Source organism: Chiroxiphia lanceolata, chromosome 5 (assembly GCF_009829145.1).
Source record: "Chiroxiphia lanceolata isolate bChiLan1 chromosome 5, bChiLan1.pri, whole genome shotgun sequence".
Classification (NCBI taxonomy): Eukaryota; Metazoa; Chordata; class Aves; order Passeriformes; family Pipridae; genus Chiroxiphia; species Chiroxiphia lanceolata.
In genome coordinates this window covers 27,837,889-27,863,256 of record NC_045641.1, presented here as the reverse complement: position 1 = coordinate 27,863,256, position 25,368 = coordinate 27,837,889, and the positions used below count along the sequence as shown (strand labels likewise).

General features: G+C 39.4%; 1 protein-coding gene across 1 annotated transcript in view; it reads right to left on the bottom strand.

Annotated features, from left to right (window-relative positions):
* Positions 1-25,368, bottom strand: part of IMMP2L (inner mitochondrial membrane peptidase subunit 2) — a 424,389-nt gene that overhangs the window by 126,099 nt on the left and 272,922 nt on the right. The gene's annotated exons all lie outside the window — the stretch shown is intronic.

Here is a 25,368-nt window from a genome sequence, read left to right as displayed (position 1 = left end):
TAAGTATCTCTGCTATGGACATTCACACTTAATCTAACAAACAAAAGTCTAAGGAAATTTAACCATCTCATCAAAAGTTAGTTTAACCTGGTATTAAAATCTTCTAGTGGCAGAAATACCACAAATTTCTTGCATAAAACAACATGTAGTACATAGCAATCCTGTAGTTATCAACTTATTCATGATATTTAATACATAGATCTTAAGAGTTTAATCCAATCAGTTATTCTAATTTTGTATGTTTTCTAAAGTTAATCATATCAATCATGTAGCAAACTTTTACATATCGAAATTTGTTACCATGAATCTCACATTTTCTATATGTTCCCATTCCTTCAGCATTCCCTCATCTATCCACTCTGTGTGCATCTTTTAGGTGTACTCAAAAATCAACCTGCAGTTGCAGCTGAGGCTTCTCCATTTCCATACTGAATAGAATAATTATCTACTATGCCCTAAAATTATGTTTCTGTTGAGTAATTAATTTTTGTTTCTGTAAAACTGGTATATTTCTGCTTGCTATTCACTTTATGCTGCACAAATTCACCCCATTCTAATCTTTTTTTTAAAAAACTCCTGGCCAATTATCTCATACCTTGCAATTTTCAAGACAAATGTGATGACAAAGTACAATGCTTTGTGAAGTAAAAGTCACATGACAAACTACCTTATCACCTCTGTCAAGCTGCCTATATTGATGCATCAGTACAGAAAAGACATGGTCTACAATGCATTTTCATTTCTTTCTTTGTTTCAAGAGAAGCTGAATTTTTGACTGGGTATTTTTTTATCGAAGTTCCTTGGAAAAAAGCTTGCCCTATTCCATGCTGCAGACTGGGGAAAAGAATACATATCCCTACTTTTTGTATTGGCAGATACTATTATACTTTGCTTCGAATACCAACACATTGGGATTATATTGAATGTAGAATCTCCAGTTCCAAGAGGATTACTAATAACAGATATGCACTGCAAGGGAAAAAAAGCTCCACCTTATACTGATACAGTGCCATAAATTCATCATCTTACTAACAAGAAGTCCCCTAGTTTGGGGATCAAATCTACTTAATGTTTACAGTGCAAAATCTTGCATCTGGATATTTCATTTAGACAATAGTTAGAAATGAAGTGAAACAAACATAAATTAACTACTTAATATGTACTTTCCTCAGGTAAGAAACTCTAGAAATTTCAGGTTTAATTTATTTTTGTGAAGTTTCAGTATAATAAAATAGACAAAAAAATTACTTAACTGAATATAATATCAAGGAAGAGTCACTGATGTATTTACAGATTTGCAATTTTTTCAGATTTTCCTTTTTCAAGATTACTGCTACACATTTTTTTAAAGCAATGGCCACAGAAAATGGAAGGTATTAACAGATCAGCTATGATGTATTTACAGCTGTATTAACTGTATATTATACAATCAGTAGCATATAAAAATCCTGAAACTACCATTTCTTAATACCCATATAAATCAAAGTGTGTTGTCAAGACTCAAGAGAAAATTTGCTATTGCTTCTGCTACAGGCATTGCTCAAAAGTTGTTAAACAGTGGTTGTGGAGATGTTCCTTACTGTGACAGATCTCCAGAGCCTCTTCCAGAGATGTGCAAAAACAAAATGACATCTTCACCTATCATTTTTAGTGACTTGTGGAAATGTGTTACGTTTTCAGGTCCTCATACTGCCATCATTGTTGAGCTTTTCCATTTTCACAAGGACAAAATGACAAGTCCTGTTCCTGGGAGCAGAGATGAAACTGGTTGCAACAGGACTCAGACAACAGCAGCATAGTTTTTTCACTTAGACTTTAGTGACCGGATGTAGTAAAGGAAGAATTAATTATTTCTTTGCTGAAATGGGGAGAAGCTGTCTCCTGAAAAGCTAGACAGCTTATTTCCTTTCAATAACTTTGTAGGTCAGAGTACTTGTTATAATCAGTTATGGTCAGGTGATTAGAAATCCACTGAAGGTTTTAATTAATTAAATAAATAAATCACAGAATATTCTGAGTTGGAAGGGACCCACAAAGATAATGGAGTCCAACTCTTAAATGAATGGTCCATACAGGAGATTGAACCTGTGACCTTGGCATTATTAGCATCAAACTTTAACCAACTGAGCTAATCTCAAGGTCATGTGTTCATTAAAAATCACTGTGACTGTGAACTATCAGAAAAGCTTCGAGAAAATTACAAAACACAAGGTTATTCATTTCCTATCACCCAGTGTTCTCAGGAATTCTCATTAGCTTTAATGCACATTAAATACTGCAAAATATTTCCTGGTATATACATTTGGTGCAACCAGACGTGTCTATCTCGTATTGGCCTTTTTAGCCACCAACGCGCTTGCAACAAATGTGGGTAGAGCCCTTCCCAAATCTTCATTCGTGAAGCCTAGCCATGAATGATATACATTTGGCCTTCTATAATTTTTGTTGATAGCTTCCTTTCTTCTTTTTGAGTCTGAATGTCTAGGTTGCAGCACAGCCAGACAGAGTTTCATGACAAAGCAGTTCATAACTGGATTTTGTGTGTCTGAAATCACAGACCAGGGGCCTTGATCTGCTGTAACATGATACTAATATGATACTAATGGGATTTTGATATTCTGCTGATGTGAATATGGCTTGGAGACTCATGTAGTCAAGATCTACAGAAACTTTTAAAACAGCATTAAAAGTAACGGATGGTGATTTGGTCAGAAATTGAGATTCATTTTATTTTAAATATCCCAAGGTAAGTATAATCAGAACATGGCTGAGACAAAGTGGTGACACATTTGTGTGAAACTGGAACTCCATTCTGTTTTGCAAACAAGATTTCTTTTGTGAAGCTCCTATTTGAATCACGGATTTTTAGTTTGAAATTTGAGATTCATGCTGTATTGCATCTTCTATGGGGGACTACAGACTCCATTTGGTAATAAGATCTTTAGCCCTAACTTAATTACAGTATCTGAAAAGCTGACAGGGAATAAACATGACTAATGATTCTGATTTTCTCTCATCTGCTCACCTATCCAGCAATCTCTCTGCACAGAACCTTGCAGGGTGATCACAATTGATGATGTTTATATGTCTGACATTAGAAATAACTGTTGCAGCAAATCACACTTGTATCTGTGCAGTACTTTAAAATTGAGGTAAAAGTTGAAAATAAAATAACTATGTTCAATTTAATCTGAATTTAAGGGGCAATTTCTGGCAAATTTATCATTTTCAGAATCAATGAAACATTTCATTCTCTCTGCAGATCTACAGGGATGCAAATCGTGTTTCAGAGATGTCCTGTTCATGACATATTTTAGCAAATAAAGCCCAAAAGAGGGAAAGCAACTTAATTTGTTTTCAAATTTGCATTTATTGCCAGCTGCTGTCACTGTCAGATGGAGAGTTTCAGGTACTTGAGAACATCAGCTTGGCAATCTTTCTTTGTTTTAAGAGACATGAAGTTTATTCCTTCAATCTGCTTCTATTTAATATAAGCAGAATTTGTCTCCGGTGAGTAACAGATGTTTTGAATTTCTCATCATTAAAGACAGTGTGTTTAAGCATATATATTTAATTTACATTTAGACTGAAAGTTTCAGTTGCTTGGGAAGTGACAACACAGAAACAAGATTTGAAAAGCTAAATCATGATTCATTTCACTCATTTTTCAGCTCTCTTCTCAGCAGATCTCTCTTATACCTCTTGATTTCTAACAAATTTTGCAGGCTTTTTTCTCATTCACGTACACATCACATATACATATTCACAAAACACATTTATATGTACATATATGCACGTATATATATGTGCATTCAAACTGAAAATACAAGTACATTATTTGAAATATTTGGAAGGACTTATAAATTTAGGCTTATAAATTACTATAGGCTGTCACAGTAATACAAATTTCTTCTCCAGAATAAAGCAGCTGTCCCAGGAATCACATGCTAAATAATGACTACAAGACAATTACACTGGAAGCTTGTCACACACCTGAACATCAGGGATATTCTTCTATTATTGACCATCCTTCAAATATCGACCAGTGAAGATACTCAGGAGACAAAGAATGGCTCAAATACAAACAGTTTTGCATTCATTGCTGTTAAAGGTGTACTACCTTACACTCCAGAGATGCACACTATCCCCTAAGCTAACTTCATGTACATGCAAGAAAATTCAAAGAACAATTTTCATACAGCAAATGAGGCAAAGATTTAAGCCCAAAAGTTTGCTGGATATTTGCCAAAACTTCATCATGATATTTTTGATTGCTTTTCATGAACCATCTAATTTGCTATGAAGAGCGACTCATGCCTACACATAAGTGACTGGTGCTATTTTAGATAGTGTGCTGAGACATCCTCATGACAAGGGCAGCTATAACTCAATTTTCATGAGACTTGTGCCTTTCTGAAACTGTAGCTTATAAGACCAGACACAATAACTAGGACATCTAAAATGCCACTGGACAGGGATGTTTAAGCAACTGAATCCCACCTATTAAGCTTGTGAAACTTAGAGTTTTCCTTTGGAAATTAATGGTTGTACAGAGAGACTTTTTTAATTCATCGTTCAACTTTCAACAATTAAAGACCCCGATGCAACGATTTCAAATATGAATTACATTATCTTCTTTCAGCACTGAATATACAACACGGAAAGTGCTCATAGCAGAAAAGACACCTAAAGAAGCAACCACTAAGAGAAGAAGGAAAAAACATCCTTCATCAGCTTATGCTAATCTCTTGCCCTTTTCCTGGTAGCAAGTCAGCATCCAAAAAGTAAGTACAGGAGAATAGAACTGAGCAGTTAAAAGGTGAAACTTGACAGAAAAATCTTAAACTCTGGTAAAAGACAACTCTGGGCCAAAAAGTAGATGTCCAACATACCTTGGCATGTTCAAAATGATTTTCACATGCTTGTGTATGAGGAGATAGTGTAAAGAGATGTACAAGTTTCGAGCTGGCTTCCCGCCAAGTCCCCCGAAACTCGACAACAAGGACCCGCCTCCCAGAGAGGGAAAAAGGGGAAAAAAAAAAACCAAGCAGCCAAAGCTATAGCAAAATATATATATATATATATGTATATACTTTACATATGAGACAGATACACAAAAGGAGAATACCACACACCGGGGGGGGAGGGGGGGGGGGAAAAGGGAGAAGGACAAAAAGGGCAAGGACCGAACAAGTCAAACGGCCAGCCGAAGGCAAACTAGCAAAATCTCACCACTTCCCTTCGAACAGGCAGGATGACCAGACACGGTCCTCGGCTCTCCCCTCACGCGGGCAGATAACGGCAGTCACTGTAGGCCTCGGCTCCAGATAAACCCGACCGAAACAGGGACCCACCGTTCTCGAACCTCGCCGGAGAGGAAGAGAGCGAGATCCCTCCCGCTGGCTTTATTTATACCTCAAGTTACGTAAAGGAATAGCATGGAATACTTCCGTGATCACTTTTCTAGTTCCTTCCTGGCTACAAGTTGGTCTCCAGGAAGGCCTAGAGTGAAACCACCACATTCTCCACCCCTTATTCCATACTATTTCTTTACGTAACACCTATGTTTCATGTTCGCCTACATCCCGCGCATATATAGCATAGTTGTCTCGTCGTTGGAAAATCAATGCCGATGTCAGTTCAGTCCAGATCTTTGGTCTCCTCAGTCACAATTACAGTTTCGATTTATGGCTGTTTCGTCACTGGGCTGTTTCATCGCCGGATACCAGCATCAGCTTAGTTCAGGTCTCTCTCTCATCTGGTGACTGGCTTCCTGTAAAAACACAACTTAGGACCTACAATTAGTTTTTCCCCAAGGCTAAATTTCCTTGAGGCACACACTGGATGACTCCATCCTTCCTCATTAACCACCACGTATGTCCTGGCCCTTGAGCAAAGACAATCCCACGAATGGGTTTGTCTTGGCCTGAGGCAGGGGTAACCCAAACAGCTTTCCCTAGCATTCCCCTCAAATGGATCGCTGGAACTTTATCTCCATCAACAATGTGAAGGGATTCTGCCTGTGCAGGGCCAGCTCGATTGACAGAACCCCTGGTGTTAACTAGCCAGGTAGCCTTGGCTAAGTTTTTGTCCCAGTTTTTATAAGTTCCTTCTCCTAATGACTTTAGAGTGGTCTTCAATAGTCCATTATATCTCTCAACCTTCCCAGCAGCTGGTGCATGATAAGGAATGTGGTACACCCATTCGATACCATGTTCCCTCGCCCAAGTGGTGACTAATTGATTTTTGAAATGAGTCCCGTTGTCTGACTCAATACGTTCTGGGGTCCCGTGTCTCCACAGGACCTGCTTTTCAAGGCCCAGAATGGTATTCCGGGCCGTTGCGTGGGGCACCGAAAAAGTCTCTAACCATCCCGTTGTTGCTTCCACCATGGTAAGTACATAGCACTTACCTTGGCGAGTCTGTGGCAGTTTGATATAATCAACCTGCCATGCCTCTCCATACTTATACTTATCCCATCGTCCACCATACCATAGGGGCTTCAGTCTTTTTGCCTGCTTAATAGCGGCACAGGTCTCACAATCATGGATAACTTCAGAAATGATATCCATGGTTAAATCCACCCCTCGGTCTCGTGCCCATCTGTGGGTGGCATCTCGGCCCTGATGACCGGAAGCATCATGGGCCCATCGAGCCAGAAACAGCTCTCCCTTCTGCTGCCAGTCTAGGTCTACTTGTGACACCCCTATCTGTGCAGCTCGGTCAGCTTCTCTGTTGTTATTATGTTCTTCATTAGCTCGCTTCTTGGACACATGGGCATCTACATGGTGGACTCTCACATTCAGACTCTTCGCTCTGGTAGCGATGTCCTGCCACAAGTCAGCAGCCCAGATGGGTTTTCCTCCACGCCTCCAGTTCATCTTTTTCCATCGGTCTAACCATCCCCACAGAGCATTGGCTATCATCCACGAGTCTGTGTAGAGGTAGAGTCTCGGCCATCCTTCTCGTTCGGCGATGTCCAGGGCCAATTGGACGGCTTTGAGCTCTGCAAATTGACTCGACTCGCCTTGACCCTCGGCAGCTTCTGCCACTCGTCGGGTGGGACTCCAAACGGCTGCTTTCCACTTCCGGTTCCTTCCTACAATACGGCAAGAACCATCAGTGAAAAGGGCATAACACCTTTCTTCATCTGGCAGCTGATCAAATGGTGGAGCTTCTTCAGCTCGGCTCACTGGTTCTTCTTCTTCTTCTGCCAGACTGAAGTTCCCACCTTCAGGCCAATTTGTGATAACCTCCAGAATTCCAGGGCGATTTGAGCTTCCCAATCGTACACGCTGCGTAATCAAGGCTATCCACTTACTCCACGTAGCATCGGTGGCATGATGCGTAGGGGGCACCTTCCCTTTGAACATCCAACTCAAGACTGGTAATCGGGGTGCCAGGAAGAGCTGTGCTTCAGTACCGATTACCTCCGAAGCTGCTCGTATACCTTCATATGCCGCTAAGATTTCTTTTTCCACAGGGGTGTAATTGGCCTCAGAACCTCTGTAGCTTCGGCTCCAGAAACCCAGTGGTCGCCCTCGCGTCTCGCCAGGCACCTTTTGCCAGAGGCTCCAGGAGGGACCTTTATCTCCAGCTGCAGAATAGAGTACGTTCTTTACATCTGGTCCCGTTCTAACTGGTCCAAGAGCCACGGCATGTGCAATTTCTTGCTTGATCTGCCTGAAAGCTTGTTGTTGCTCAGGACCCCACTGGAAATTGTTCTTTTTACGGGTCACAAAGTAAAGAGGGCTCACAATCTGACTGTATTCTGGGATATGCATCCTCCAGAAACCTATTGCTCCCAGAAAAGCTTGGGTTTCTTTCTTGTTTGTGGGGGGAGCCATTGCTACAATCTTGTTGATTATGTCTGTTGGTATCTGACGTCGTCCATCTTGCCATTTCACCCCTAGGAATTGGATCTCTCGGGCAGGTCCCTTGACTTTGCTCTTCTTTATAGCGAAACCGGCCTTGAGGAGAATCTGGATGATCGTCTGTCCTTTTTTGAAAACTTCTTCTGCTGTATCCCCCCATACAATGATGTCATCGATGTACTGGATGTGTTCGGGAGCCTTACCCTTCTCTAGCGTGACCTGGATCAGTCCATGACAGATGGTTGGACTGTGTTTCCACCCCTGGGGCAGTCGATTCCAGGTGTATTGAACGCCCCTCCAGGTGAAAGCAAACTGTGGCCTGCACTCTGCCGCTAAAGGAATGGAGAAAAACGCGTTGGCTATGTCGATGGTGGCGTACCACTTTGCTGTCTTGGACTCCAACTCGTATTGGAGCTCCAACATATCTGGCACGGCAGCACTCAACGGTGGCGTAACTTCATTTAAGCCACGATAGTCCACAGTCAGTCTCCACTCTCCATCGGATTTACGCACAGGCCAGATGGGGCTGTTGAAGGGTGAATGGGTTCTGCTGACCACGCCTTGGCTCTCCAACTTTCGGATCATTTTGTGGATAGGGATCACAGCATCTCGGTTTGTCCGATACTGTCATCTGTGTACAGTTGTTGTGGCTATTGGCACTTCTTGATCTTTAACTCGCAGTAATCCTACAATGGAAGGGTCTTCTGAGAGGCCAGGAAGGGCAGACAACTGCTTGGACTCCTCTTCAATCACCGAGGCTATACCAAAAGCCCACCGGTACCCTTTCGGGTCCTTGAAGTATCCTCTTCTTAGGTAGTCCATACCAAGGATGCAAGGGGCTTCTGGCCCCGTCACAATGGGACGCTTTTCCCATTGGTCTCCCGTCAAGCTCATGTCTGCCTCTACTACTGACAATTCTTGAGACCCTCCGGTCACTCCAGAAATAGTAACAGTCTCGGTACTCTTACACTCTGAAGGCATTACAGTACACTGGGCTCCAGTATCTATCAAGGCCTGGTATCTCTGAGGATCCGATGTGCCAGGCCATCGAACCCACACAGCCCAGTAAACTCGGTTATCTTCTTGGTCCCTCTCCTTCTCCTGGCAGAAGGCAGGGCCCCTCTACTGGTCTTGATCAGAGCATTCGTCGTCAGAGCTTGACTTTGACTTCTTAGACTTTTTGCCGTTGTCGAAGTGGACCTCCATCTTCTCGTGTTTCGGTGATCGCAGTTTCTCTTTTAAGAAATCTCCGTCTACTACATAGACAACTTTCTTGTCAGTCTTCTTTCGCTTCAACTCCCTCACTCTAGCTTCAAGCTTAGAAGTGGGTTCACCATCCCACTTCTTCATGTTTTCTCCTTTACTACGAAGGTATGCCCATAGTTGGTTACGTGACCAACGCTTAGAGTTCTCTTTCCTTCGACGTGTGAATGACAGGGACCGTGAGCGAGATCGAGACCAGGATCGAGGTCTAGGCCGAGGTCGTCTTTGTCGGTTCCACCGTGATCTTCCCATTGGCCTTTCTTGGTAATCTCTATACCTTCTGTCCTCTCTGTCTCTAAGGTCGTCCTCATATCTGGAACATTCATAATCTCTCTCCATTCTTTCCCTATCGTAGGTGCGTCGGTAGAGGGGATTGAAGGAGTCTTCCATATTTTCCTCTATGGTTCTTATCCAAGCACACATAGCGTCCACGCTTGGTTCCTCCATCTTTGGATTATATACGGATATCAAGCAGGAAATATATGGTTTGGGGGCACCTTGAATTACCTTTTTCCACATTGGTTGCGTGCATGGAACATTCTCAGGAACTTGGATGTCATAATAATCTGGATCAGAATAGATGATCTCCAGCATGGCCAATTCCCGTAGGTATTGGATGCCTTCTTCTGCAGTCCTCCACCTTCTTGAAGAACTCTTCAGGGACTCCTTAAATGGGTATTTCACTCTCACCGCGTGGAGGATTCGGAGCCAAAGGCTGGACGCCATTTTCTCCCTCCCCATTTCTTGCTCTATCACAGGGTCTCGAGCAATGGATCCCAATTGTCGTGCTTCATCACCTTCAATTACATGACTATCAGCTCCTTTGTCCCAGCATCGCACCAGCCAGGTGAGGACTTCTTCACCAGGCAAGCGCATATAATCTCTCCGTAAATCTCGAAGCTCTCTTGTGGTCAGTGATTGTGTAATTTCGCTTTCTCGCATTATTTCTTGTCCATCTCTCCCACGTAGAATCTTTTCCACCTCTCTCTTTACTCTTCCACTCCTACGTGGGACTGCTCCCACTTCCTCCCTATATCTCTCATGTGGAGGTGGAGACTGGGCGTACTGTGGGGATAAGCTTCTATATTGTTCACGCCGCGGAGATGGATTTCTACGCCGTTCATACTGTGGGGATGGACTCCTACGCCGTTCACGCCGCGGAGATGGACTTCTACGTCGTTCATACCGTGGGGATGGACTCCTACGCCGCTCGCGCCGCGGAGATGGACTTCTGCGTCGTTCACGCCGTGGAGATGGACTTCTATGCCATTCACGCCATGGGGATGGACTCCTGTGTCGTTCGCGATACCCCGCGGGTGGAGGTAGTGAGTAATCTTCCGCGTGCTGAGATAAGGGCCTTCTCCTCCAATCATTCATACCTCCAAGAGAAGGTTGGGTCTGGAGGGGTAGGGATAATTCCCCCTCCAATTGAGGGGGATGCTTTGGCTCCTTCTTTGCGTCTTTTGTAATACTGAATGTGTAGTCAGGATATAAATCATCAAGCGACAATATACCACCGACCGTTTGTACTGTTGCTTTCTTTTCTCTTGATGCTATTCTGTATTCCTTTGGGCGTGCCCCTAGTTCTTTTGGACGTGCTCCTTCCCGTGTAGCCGTTTCTTCCTCTCTGGTAACTGCTTCTTCTCTTCTAATCGCTCCTTCCTCAGTCACAACCACTTCTTCCTCTCTCGCAGTCGCGCCTTCATCACTTGCTGTTGCTCCTTCTCCAATTGCTGCCGCTCCTTCGTTCACTACATCCTCTGTTCCTTCTTCTTCTTCTTCTTCTTCTCTTTCTTCTGTGCATTCTGGTTGCGGAGATGGGTCCGTAAGTTCCTTGATCTCCCTTACCCACGTCTTCTTCTTCTTCACAGGGGCAATGATGACCTTCCGGTTCTTAGCTTGAGTCCCGGTCCTAGTGGACTTAGTAGAGATGGTATTGACTTCAAGTTGTGCTTGGACTCCAACTTCTGTGGACCTAATAGGGACATCACTGGTTTCAAGTGGCGTGGTTTGGGTCTCTGTGTCAACCTTAACCCTCTGAAGGTGGTCTATGGCAGCTCGATAAGCATTAGCCAGGCCCCAGCACAAAGCGGAGAATTGCATATTCGGATCTTTGTAGGAAAAACACCCTCCTGCCAAACAGTGGGCCATTTCACCAGAATCAAACATTTGTTCTGGTGTAAACTCCCAATTAATGGGGGGTGACACATGTCCTACTAATCTACCGAAATCTTCCCAAGCTCCATGCCACCCGGAGACTGGCCTGTCTGCAGCCCTTTCCAAAGTTCCAGCGAGTCCCTTTGAGGTGTGATCTTTCCTACAAGAGGGAAAGCAACGGAACCCCATTCTTCCAAGTTTAAGGAGCACTTCCAGTACCTTTATCAATGACAGTACTGTTGCAATAAGATTTATATAGTAATTAGAGCCAATTTTAACCATGGGGATCTCCTTTACCAAACCTTCGATGTCAAAATTAAAGGATGGAAGCAATTCGTTCCATCCATCCTCAAGGTCTGGACGTCTCCCTATAGAGTAGCCTAACACAGGTGTAAAGATGGCTAGAATTATAAGACAAATTAATGAAATAGCCATTGTTTTTTGTTATTATTTCTTCCTGATCCCAAAACAAACTTTTGTTTATATAAACAAAGTTTCCTTGGCTGCTTTCCCAGACTCTGGCAGTGTTCCCAGACCTGTTCCCAAAACAATAGATTGGTTTGCAAAACAACACCGAACTTGGCTGTCTTCCCGGAAAATGTTTATCAAAACAAGCCAAACTTAACCAAAACAACCATCCTCTGCTACCAAAAATGTTGTACAAGTTTCGAGCTGGCTTCCCGCCAAGTCCCCCGAAACTCGACAACAAGGACCCGCCTCCCAGAGAGGGAAAAAGGGGAAAAAAAAAAACCAAGCAGCCAAAGCTATAGCAAAATATATATATATATATATATGTATATACTTTACATATGAGACAGATACACAAAAGGAGAATACCACACACCGGGGGGGGAGGGGGAGGGGGAAAAGGGAGAAGGACAAAAAGGGCAAGGACCGAACAAGTCAAACGGCCAGCCGAAGGCAAACTAGCAAAATCTCACCACTTCCCTTCGAACAGGCAGGATGACCAGACACGGTCCTCGGCTCTCCCCTCACGCGGGCAGATAACGGCAGTCACTGTAGGCCTCGGCTCCAGATAAACCCGACCGAAACAGGGACCCACCGTTCTCGAACCTCGCCGGAGAGGAAGAGAGCGAGATCCCTCCCGCTGGCTTTATTTATACCTCAAGTTACGTAAAGGAATAGCATGGAATACTTCCGTGATCACTTTTCTAGTTCCTTCCTGGCTACAAGTTGGTCTCCAGGAAGGCCTAGAGTGAAACCACCACAAGAGATCTTGGAAATATTTCTAAAAGACTCTTCAAAATCTGTTATGTGTTTCAAAGGATACACAGCAACAGAACACAATTACCTATGCAGAGGGTCTTACAGACTAACTTTAGCACTGTACAAAGATATATAGAGAATACTTGAGCATGGAGTTGAGGAGAGTGAGGGGAGAATAGAAACATAATTTCCTATCACATTGCCTAAAAATGAAAAGAAAAGAAGGGGGGTTATAGGATAAGTCACACTACACTGCACTACATTCACTGATTAACTTTTGATGTAGATATTTCTACTGTAAATCTTTACATTAAACAACAAGTCTCGAATTACCTACGAAATGGTCTGAATTTTCTGGTTTTTAATCATCATAAGAATTCCGAACATTATCCTCAGAGAAATGAAAGGTGTAGAGGTAGTCCTGTGCTTTAAGGTTTGTATATTAGGGGCTTTCCCTTTACAGCCCTGTAACATTTCACTTGTAGAACTGAAGTATGCTTTAGACTTTGTATCTTTCACTGACATACCTCGAGGCTGCTGTGGCAATACTTTTACATTGTACTCCTAAATGATCTCGTCCTCACAGCCTCGTGTCATCAAACTGCAAGACTCTGATATGTCTCTGATGTTGGATTTTTCACGGGAATAGATTATGACAGATTTTTAAGTCATCCTTTCTCCTCCCACCCTTCTTTTACCTCTCACTTTCTAGTTTTTTGTTTATAACTTTACGATCAGGAATATGTAGAGCTTAGTAGATAAGCAGAAAATTATTATTTAAATAACCCAGAAAAAAAACTTTCAGACATACACATGCAAAGAACTTCACAACCAGAACTTCACAATGAGTGCAGCATCTGTACCTGATCACTGTGCTGCAATCAACTTCATCAGCACTAATGTGGAAGGGAAACCATCTGGGATACCAAGATGATCCTGATCTAACCACATAATAATGGTGGGAAGTGTTCAGAGGGAATATCTGTGGTGCTGGAGAAAATGATGGGAAGAAGAATCTTGCCTGGGGATAGTCTCTTCCTTTCCAGCAGGCCATGCATGAGTATAGTTTCTTCTTTTCTTTCTGTGTCTCACACTCTTTTTTTTTTTTTAAATTTTCTTTTCAGTTAAAGTTCATTTCTTTTTCATTAAGGGTGTATGTACCATCAGTTAGGGAGGCTCACAGGTAAGCCTGTCTGCTCAGCCTTTGAGCAACACAGAGAATATTCCAGATTTTGAGAAACCTTCTACAAAACTCAATAGACTTGTATGTAGCACTCCTAGTATACCTGCTTTTTTTGCCCATGTTTTGATAATCTCAAGCATGAATAGTAAGGAAAAGAGTAAAGACACTACTAGTTATAACAGTGAAAGAGTTTAAGTCTATGTAGATGGAAACAATTATGAAAAATTCAGTATTAACTATACTTGTATAATTCTCTTGGAAAAAAAATGAGTATTTGAATTGACAGAGGGAAAAAGTCCTCAGGCATTTGTTACAACTTCAAAAATTGACATAAATTTTCATATCCTATGTAATAGAGATCCCAAAAGAACACATATAAAGCTAATCAAACTGAAGCTGTTCAAACATCATCAATATTTCCCAGCAGAAGACAAAAATTAGGGATGTCTCAGTAATCTAGGTGGAAACTAAAGCTTCCTTTAAAGAAATACAGCAACTCAACCAAAGAATTAGCATCCTAAAAGGTTTATCACATCTTTCAAATAATTCAAAATGCTCAAGATTTTTTTGATAGTTTGAGGAAATATAGAAGCACAAACACTGCAGCCATACATCAGCAAGTGCTTTCAACTAACTCTCTAAATCCGACAATGTAAAAACACAGAGTTAAATATTTTCTTCATATGGAAGGAAATGTAGCAGTTCACTAACTCCTTTAATTGCCTTCCATATATATATAACAAACTGAGCCCTCTTCTATCCCATGTGAGAGAGCTCTTGGTAGAGACCAGCAAACACTTCTTATTAACCTCTGTCTCCTAAGTAAAGAAACTAGAATTAACATCGGTTGAATAAAACTTACAGAAATGAAAAATATCCTGGTGCCTAAAGATTCCTTATGTCATTTTTGCCCTTTCCATAAATTTGACTCAAAGAGTTAATTGTGCTGAAATAAACATTAGCATAATGCCTAAGGATTCAATTTTTTACCTGGCTATGGAGTGTTGGCAGCATAAACACTGAATCTAAACTGTAGAATAATTCATTAGGAAATATGCAATAGCTGTGGCAAGATTTACTACAACTATGCTTGAAGTGTTTTTAAAAATTAATATTATGCTGCTATGCTTGGCTTAATTAGCTTTCTTCTTCATTTACAAAGCATATCTGTCTGGTTAATGAACTCAGTCTCTATTCCCCATTCTTGAAAACCTGTTTAATTAAAGTTTTAACTACTGCACAAGTTTTAGAAACAGTAGAATGACTTTTATTACTATAAACCTAAATCCTTCTTTTAAATATGATCATACCTACATATACTATATCAGAAATATGACAAGACACACTCCATTATACCCAGGGAACTGGAGTTGTTTAGCCTTGAGAAGAGAAGGCTCAGGGGAGACCTCATCGCTCTCTACAACTACCTGAGAGGAGGTTGTAGGCAGGTGGGGGTTGGTCTCTTCTCCCAGGTAACCAGCAGTAGGACAAGAGGGCATGGCCTTAAGCTGCGCCAGGGGAGGTTTAGGTTAGACATTAGAAAGAAATTCTTTACAGAGTGGGTAATCAGCCATTGGAATGGGCTGCCCAGGGAAGTGGTGGATTCTCCGTCCCTGGAGGTTTTTAAGAAGAGACTGGATGTGGCACTTAGTGCCATGGTCTAGTAACCACAGCGGTAGTGGATCAAGGGTTGGACTTGATGATCTCAGAGGTCCTTTCCAACCCAGCTGATTCTATGATTCTATGACTCTATAATACTCCTGAATACACACATGACACTGCTGCTTATAATATGTGCCATCTATTTCCATTGTGTTGCATCTTGGCAATTTGGTGGTTTTGCACAGAAAGTTGCAGAAGCAGTCAGATTGTGATTAATTTAGCCAATCAGCAAGTTCCTTGAAATTCATTAAAGGTCACCTTTTCTTTTTGGTTCATGCCTATTTCTAATCTGTTCACTGATTTCCTCATTCATTATTCTATTCTATCTCTTTTAGAGGTCCATCACTTATTAGACTCCCACCTCCACTAGTAGGTGACTATACTTTTCAGTTATAGCAAATCCTATCACAATCTTTTTCAGCATTTACCAGTTCCTCCCATTCAGGCTATAATAAATGATTAAATATTAATTTAATTTTGTTATATATACAACATAGAAACCTAGTCATTAGAAACGCTATCTGGGATAAACCCAAAATTCTAGAAGTGCATGACATACAGTTTATCGTAGCAGGCTTTTTTGCTTCATATTAAAACCCTTGTCGTGTAATGCTCAGTGAGTAGAAATTATTTATGCAATCACTGCCAACTGACTACAGTAAAGCAGAAAATATTTTTGGCCTACCTGTGCAGAGATGCTGAAGACCCCCCTTAATGACTTGTTACCCATTATACCCAAAATACACTACAGTTTCATCCCACAATTTACTCCACAGAAGCAGAATGTTAACAATAGTCAGTTCTAAAATAATGAAAAAAGATAATAGTAATTTTCCATCCTATTCTCATTTGAATCTCATAACCACTGGGGTGATCAATTTCAAAACCTTATTAGTTCTGCTGTTGTGAACTATTCAGAACCTCATTTCGAGATCTATGGACCTCATTTCAAGGTTTGCAGTACAAAACTATAGAGGCAATCTTTTTGAAGAACAATTTACAATTAATATTCCAGTCAACATATATTTGTAATTTTTACATAATAACAAACACAATAATGTCAAAAATTTCAATTAAAACATGGCCAATTATTGCATATAGCTGACACACTGTGCTATAAAATATTCACTGGCACCAAAAAACTGTCAGACTGTAAATCTAATGAAGAAAGGAAGCAAACAAATGGCAAACAATGTTATTTTTCTAAGTTTAAAAAAAGAGAGAGAGAGATAAAGTATCATCAGTTAATTCTGTGTAGAATTCTGTATTTATTACTCCACTCAATGGAAAAATATGAAATGCATAAAATTAATTTTGAAGAGGTGACATTTTTTGTATTCATTACATAAATTCATATCCCAAAGAAATGTTTTTTTTAAATATATGCTCTTATCCCCCCCCCCAAATGTTTTAACTGTATTTTCTTTCAGACTAAATTGGCCTATTTCTCTTAACATTAACAGAGCTAAGAGTCTTCATACCAGCTGAGGCTCTGATCCTATGAGAGTATGTTCAGATGGCAGTGTTGGTGCATTTTAAGAAGTTACTGCGCTTCAGCTGGAGTTGGTAAGCAGACATGTGGTCCCTGCCAGCTCACTGAGATGATAAGGACATGGTGTTCACTTAAGCTGCCTTCAGCAGTTTCAAAAGGGAGCTGAGGTGAGAGCATTGGAAAGATGAGTATTTAGAAAGAACACTGGAGGCGAGCTATGTGTTTTGTGTACAGCATCAAAAGTGATGCAGCCACTGTTGTTTCCCTACACGTGTAGAGATGGAAATTAATCTTATCACTAGTTTGGAGTAGCGGCAGGCACATGATCAGCTTCAATGAATTACATGAGGAAGCAGTATCTCCAGCTCTGAGGGATAAAAGGCAGGAGGGAAGAGTGTGTGTGTGTATGTGTGCATATGTGTGCGTAGAAATGAAGGGGGGCCAAAGAAAAGCAATACCTTTTAAAAACCACCACCTCAGTCACTTCTAGTTACCTGACCATTAGCTGGTTTGAAACAAACAGAAAGTCTGCTTAAATTTGTCTTTAAAGGAGACTAAAGAATTCAGGCAAAACCAAACCAAAACAAACAAAGAAACAAACAAAACCAAAAGAAACTTCAGCCCCCAGAAAGTCATCATTTGATTCTGAAGCTAGAATAATGCTGCAGATAAGGAAGCAACCCCATACTAAGACTATTTTGCAAGGCAGTTTTCTACTCTTTATTGGTATGTGGATACAACACTTTGTTACTGGCTGAGTTCAGCACCCTAAATACATTCAAGTATGATAGAAAGAAGACTTTTGCGCTGCTGTAAAATGAAATAACCAGTAAGATTTACTTACATTATTCAGGGCAGATTCTTCTATTTCAGCATGTTTTCCTTCAATTTGCAAACAAAAAGTATCCCTGATCCTAACACTGCTCAAGTTAATAAAAATTGTAGTTTTAATTTACAGGAGAAAAGTGCATAAATTTCCTGGTTTTGAACCTTGTTTGCCTTCTAGCACATCTAGAAAAATCTGTACTGACAAATACATGAACTTATTGTTCATTTTCTGAGATGAGGAGCCCAGGGAGCTCAGTTAATATCTGTTCCACAAGCTTCTTATGTAAGCATAAGCCTGCAACAACATCCTTCATCCCGACTTCCTCATCTATAAAATGGATTTAATACTATTTACTTCCTCCTACCCCATCTTTGTTCCTGTCACAGTAAGCTTTTAATGCAAGTCAATGAGCACCAGAGCTGAAATGGAGCTCAGCTTATATCCAGACACTACTTAAGCCGACATCTAAATGCTGAGATAAGTTCTAAATTGTTCAGAACAAAGAGCATTTTTACTAAACACACCCTTTATTCTGATGCCTAAGTATGGATTTCAGTGCCAAATTTCAGACCACCAATTGTATCTGTATCCATAGCTTAGAAAGTAAAAAGGAAATAATTTTTGAAAATTAAAATACATGAAGTATTTTATTAACCAATGGAATTTTAAAATGTTAATGCATTTTATTTACTTGCTGCTCACTTTTTTAAAATCTTCATAAAGACAACCTATTGAGCTTCCCATTGGGATGATTATACTTCTATGCAAGTCTTTTCTAACCATCTGATGTCTTGGCAGAAAATCAACTTACAGAGAAGCAGAAATCAAATGTGTTTCTCTAAAGAAAAGTGTCTACAAAAGACATGCTCTCTTGAACAAGATAAATACACAGCATTTGTTTAAGCTTCTAACAAAATAACACATTTGAAAATTAGTATTTGATATCATAGAATCATAGGATAGTTCAGGTTGCAGGGGTCCTTAGGAGGTCTCTAGTCCAAATTCCTGCCCAAACCAAGGTTAGCTCCAAGATCAGTTATTGAGGGTTTTATCTAGTCAGATCTCCAAGGATGGAGACCACAGCTTCTCTGGTAACAGCCTCATTGCCTACCATCCTCATAGAGAAAAGTTTCTTTTATCTGGTCTGGAACTCTACGCTCATTCCACCACTGGGCCCAGCTCCACCTTTGTGCTAACCTCCCCGTAGGTACAGGAGGGCTTTCTGCTAAGTCACCCCAAAGTCGCCTCTTGTCCACGCTGAACAAGTCCCATTTCCCCAGCTCCTCCTGGCAGGGCAAATGCAGCAGCCCCAGTCCAGCTTGAGGGAGGAGGGCCCTCTGCTGTACTTGTTTCATATTATTGTTGTCTTTCTATCCAAAACTGGACTCTGAAGTCTATGTGTGGTCCATGACACAACAGTATTTTCCTTTTCCTAGAACAACACTTGTTGTATCACAGCCCTGTTCATAATGTTTGTATTTAAAACCTACCAAAAGGCCTCAACATACCATAAAATAATTTTGTAGAAAGTAAACACCTGCTTATAGTAGTATTATCTATTCTTGCATTGATCTCTACTTCTGTGTCCAGCACATGGAAGCCAGTCAGAAGTAAACTGGTGACCAGAACTCTGCTGGATATTTGCACTGCAAAGAACTTCACTATTGACCAATAGTGGGATAAGCCAGCAAAAGTTACATGTTCCAGGTGCCAGTAGAAGCACAACCTGGACAGGCCATGGTACTTCAACAGCACTTTTCCCAACTCCTCTTCCAGATTTCTGTTTTCCATCCTTGTAGTTTTCAATAAAATGCTTGTTGACCTCTTTTCTCTTAATTCTATAATATATATTAGCACAAGTACTTCACACAGCTGCAACTAATGCTGGCAGTAAGTGTTTGCAGATACACTTCCTAAATATACTAGATTATACTTCACAATAACCGGAGGCTGCATAACTACAGGGATTTATTGAAAGCCATAAGAAATGTTACTCCAAGGTACCTACAGAGCATTTAAAAAACTTCCCCACTGTTTATTACTCTGGCAGACTAAAACAGTCTTTGAACACTACAGAGACTTGTTATGCACAGTGTTCACAGACATGCCATCTTGAAAGAGATGATGCTTTTTGCATTTTTAAAGTGTTGCTTCTCTAATTAAATTAAAAAATAAATAAATAAATAAATAAATTTGCCTCCTGTAGATGCAGCTGTCATTTGTGTCTTGGCTCAGATGCACACTAATACAGAGTAGCCTAGTACATATTGCAAATTGCAATTGCATACTCAATTTTTAGTACTTTTGGGCTTAGTCTGAACAGTAACTCTACGAAAACTAGCATTATTGATGGTATCTCTTTTATTGTCTCTTTGTGTTGCCCAAATCAAAGCTCCTTACTTCAGTGGTAATAGGAGATGTTGCTTCTTTTTTCTATAAGCCAACACTGAAATAAGTACAATCTCAAAGAATCCTATCATTTTTTTTTCCTTTAATATTAAGACTTCCAGAGGTCATACAGAATCTACCTTGTAACTTCACTGCTTTCAGTGAATTTTGACAAAGGAGACCAACTGAAATATCAAAAAAACTATATTGGGGATACACACAATCTGTTAATCTCACTGCTCCTATCTGTACTCTTAAGAAGAAAATATGTCTATAAAGTGTTATGGATATTAAAGGACTGAAGACCTTACTTCATAGAGCGATAAATAACTACAGCTATAATATTAACACTCACTTTATAACGGAGGGGAAAAAAGTAAGAAATTAGTCTCGAAAAATATGTCTTTTTTGCACTCCATATATTTGCCTTTCTGAAAACTTCCTGGGGAAAAAAAATTGTGCATTTTTTTCCTGAAATCCAACTTTCTATTCCTATTCTTTCTGTCTCTTCATGCCCCTTCCTCAAATATTAGACAACCAACCTAATGCAAAGAAAAAAAAAAAACAAAAAACAAAAAAACAACCACCTCTGTATTTTATAATGAGTATGAAGAGTGCCAAATTTCAGAAATCCAGCTTTTCAGACCTTCATTACTGGGCCTAAAGATCTATAGAACCTTAGAAATTCATTATGGATACAGAGAGTCTTCATTCTACATTTCTCAAATTGTTTACCTAGGTTGTGGATGCTGCACCAATATACATTCCCATCATTTGCATTTACAGAAACGGAGCTCAGTCAGACAATGACTCTGCATGTGGAAATGGAATCAAAATCAATGGAAACTCTATTTAGGGGACTTGCAAGGATATGATCAATTCTAAAGAGTCATGACAGAGCAGTATAGCTGCAACCTAAAAAAAAAAAAGCTTTAATTGGCTAAAAAAATTCCATCAGTACCTAATAGCAAGCAGTGCAAAATAAACTGCATCATACCTTTGAGTATTCTGTGCACATGGACAAAAAATAAGAATATTTTGGAAGACAAAGAATTTTTCGTCTAGGGCAATTTGACTGCAGCTATATCCTTTAAATACATAAAGTACAGAGACAGAACAATATGAAGAATACAATTAGTCAGTTAAAATGAAAATGTTCCAAAATTTTTAATCTCTACAGAGTACAATCTGTTCTCATTTCTGTTGATTCCACTATCACTCCTGTCAATGTGGATCTGACCACTCACAGATTTTTACTTTTTTTATTATTTATTTATTTTATTTTATTTTATTCATAACCCAAAGACAGAGAGCAGACTTTGCAGAAGAAGAGAATAGGACACAACCATAAACATACCCTTCGTATCAACATCAACTGTGATTCCTACTCTTTTAATGTGTTTTACTGATAATCTATTTTCCTATTCCTCTTTCATATTTCCTATTTTAACTTTGAGCCATTGCAAGCAGTACCTAACAACAACACCAGTACCTCAGAATAATGGTTACCAAAGGTCTACATGCAGTGGGAAAAGAGGGAACAAAAAGACTCGTACTACAGCACTAGTGAACATGAAATTGTTTCTGTGTGATCTGTGTCTGCACTGCCATATTTTGAGAAACAAAATTTCCTTATTCTCATCTTCAGAATTTTGCAAGATGCAACATTTAAATGCAACAGCATTTTTCTGAACCATTTAGTTCAGAACACTAACTCCTAAATACCCTAACAATATCCCTGGACCAAACTTTTTAAAAAGTTACTCTTCCTAGAGGCTTACAAATCATTCTTAGCCCAGGTACAGTGTTAAGAAGCAAACAATTAGATGAAAGAAACATAACTGGTACACCAAGCTCTTGCAGACCAGTGCAACTGTGACAGACAGGAGGAAAATAAATTAGTTCAGCAAGGTTCTGAACAGACTTAATTTCAAATGTTACTCACTTAATCCAAATTTTGATTTCCTTTGCATAAAGCTTCATTTATTTGTTTTACTGAAAACATAACTCATCTGTGATAGATAACTATAGTTTTTTTAATTTTCACCAATGCATTTAAGATAAATGAGTTTTAATAAGTTTAATTTCAAGTTACTCCAAGTGTTTTTAATTTTTAACAAATTAGATTATATTGACTTTTAAAATAAGGCCTCCTTTAGAAGAGTTAACATTTAAACAGTCTTCAGGAACCATTGTAATGATTTCCCACTTAAAGTTAATTCTCTTGTGAATCCACGGAAATAAAACAAATCCTGATCTATGGGAGCTACATTTTGCAATATTGTCTATATACGAGCTAACCTATAGACTCATTCTCAAGGGCTAAATGGTAATTTTCTAACTGCTCTTTAAATCCTTCTGAAGAGGAAGTTCTAATAGCTTATCCAAATTAAATTATCTGTTATAGATTTGTGGCATGTACTATGCTTGGGGATATAAAAGACACTACCAAACTCACTTCACCTGCACTAGCAATTAGGCTGGAAAGAAGAATAGAAAATGGAAATTTTTATTTCAGTGACTTTGTAGCCTTTTTCAAGCTTCAAAGCATATTTCAAAAGGAAAAGTACTATGTAGTACATAATGTGTGGCTACCTGAAAAATAAGAAATGAAAGGTCAAAATGGACCTATTACAGATCTTTCACCTACGTTCCTTTTCAAAAACTAGAAGTCAGTCATTATTATTTTTAAAATATCATAATTTTTATCTTATTAAATGTTTTTAGAAATTTGAAAAACAGAATTTTTCTGCCATGGAGTCATAACACCGGAACTGAAATCAAAATATAAGGATCCTTTCCTATGGCATTAATGGCTCTGCCTATTTGATCTTTCATTACCTTCAGTAATTAACAAACACCCAAATTTTAACTAACTTACCCTAACTGATAACATGAAAAAACACAGCCTTCTTGTGACATATTATCCCTAGTCATACTCCAAATAGAACAAATAAAGATAATTAATTCAGCTATGAAAACACAATTACAGAATCACAGACCATATTGCCTATCATTGTTCTTATCTTAACCCATGACAATGCTGTTTGTCATGATTTAACTGCAGCTGACAACTAAATGCCACACAACCACTTGCTCAGTCCAGCCCCTTCCCACATCCAGTGTGGGGGAGAATTGGAAAGAAAAGATAAACCTCGTGGGTTGAGAAAGAACAGTTTAATAATGGAAACAAAATAAAATATAACACCAGTAGCAGCAACAATTAATAAAATTATTATTTTTATTACCATGATGATCATCATTAAATGGAGGGAGAGAGAAATAAAACTCAAGAAAGGCAAGTGATGCACAATACAATTGCTCACTGTCCATTGCCAAGCAGTGATCAGTGCTGCCCAGCCAGCTCCTGCAGTTTACACACTGAGTATGATCTATGGTATGGAATATCCCTTTGGCCAGTTTGAGTCAGTTGTCCTGGCCGTGCTCCTTCACGGATTGTTGTGCACCTCCTCACTGGCAAACTATGGGAAACTGGAAAGTCCTTGACTTAGGGTAAGTACTTAATAACAACTAAAACATCACTGTGTTATCAACATTATTCTTATTCTAAAGCCAAAAAACACAGCACCGTACCAGCTACTAGGAAGAAAATTAACTCTATCCCAGACATACAGTTATAGCAAAAAGGTCTGGGACAATTTTCATGTGTTCAAATTAAAAAATGTACATCTTAATTACTGAGATAAGTATTTCTTTCAATAAATTCACCTAACATGTATTACCACAGATAAATGAGGATCATCATACAGTCTTCTGTGTCCATGAGTGATTCAGTAACCTACAGGCTCATCAGTATTCTTCATACACTCTCACAGCCATTATGTCCCAAGCCTTTGTCCATTTGGCCAAGAACGTCGGCCAAAGTTAATGAAAAGTTCAGAGTCTTAAGGAGTTTAAATGTACAGCATAGTTAATTTCCTACAGCTGCAATTTGTGTTATTAAATGACCTTTTTTATCAAAATCAAAATTCAGTTTCAAAAATGAAGGTAAATATGTTAATAATATAGAACAGTGTAAAGTAACACTTGAAGTTGCCTTATATTGCTATTTCTTTCTGACTTTGCTACAGCAATGAATGAGGAATACTGATTCAGGAATACCATTCTTATCACTTACCTGAATTACAGCACTAATATCAACTGCACCAAGGAATAAGTACCTTCTTAAGGACACAGGTCAATAAAAGACATCACATAGTAGCATACACACTAGTCCTACGTTTTAGTTCTTTAAGTGATAGCTAGTTTTAGCTGTAAACGTCTATAGTTTTTGGACATCAAATTATCTTCTTAGCGCCTGCTATTTAAGATATTTTGCTCCAACAAAGAGGTAACAATATATTTTGGTTTCTCACAACATATTTTGGTTTCTCAAACTGAGATGATTCTGAATTTTTCAATAAAACAAAAATATTGACTGCAAGAAAACAAAAACAAAAACATAGACAAATTCCACAGTACCCATATTATTAACTAGGGCTTACTGAGACCAAACTCCAATCCTTGACTTGAATTGCAGCTGTCAAGTACTTCTTAAGTATTCACTACACTAGAGCAAGAATCATTATCTAAATTAATTGAGTCACAGTGTGCCATATTGTCTGAGATCTCCCAGGGTCATTCACAGCTTAGTATGGGAAACCAGGGATTTACCCTCCCAACTCTATGGCAACTCTATTCTATACCTGGGAAAAAGAAACCTTTCCAAGCAAACATTTTCTTCAAAATAATATGGTTCTCACATAAACTTTTTATTTACATCTGCTGGTAATTTATTTCCTCCCAGCCCCAGTAGGAAGGTCTATCTGTCAGAGTAAACCAAGTCTTGAAGTACTCTAGAGTCTACTCTTGCTACAATGTTGTGGGTTTTTTTCCTGATAGTTTACATAAAATCAGTTCCACATATTCCCTACAGATTCCTACATACTGCAGCAAAGACAGTCATCTACAAGGGTTCTTTGTCTCAAAAATAAAATAAAATAAAATAAATATAAAATGTAAATTCAACCAAACAAAAAAAACCCCTGAAACAAATAAAATAAATAAATAAAAGTAAAAAAACACTCTACCTTTATTTGCCCACCTCAGAGTGAAGCAGTAGCTGGAGTTTGTAAATGAAAAATCACAGGCCTATAATCTCATTGAAAAATGCTGTTCAATTACCAGCCTTGATTTGTGGCAGAGATATTCTCAGAAATAAGCATTATTTGCACCCATGTACCTTTCATGAGAGAGTGAGTAGTTTTGTGTAGCATTTCTCCTCTCATTAAAA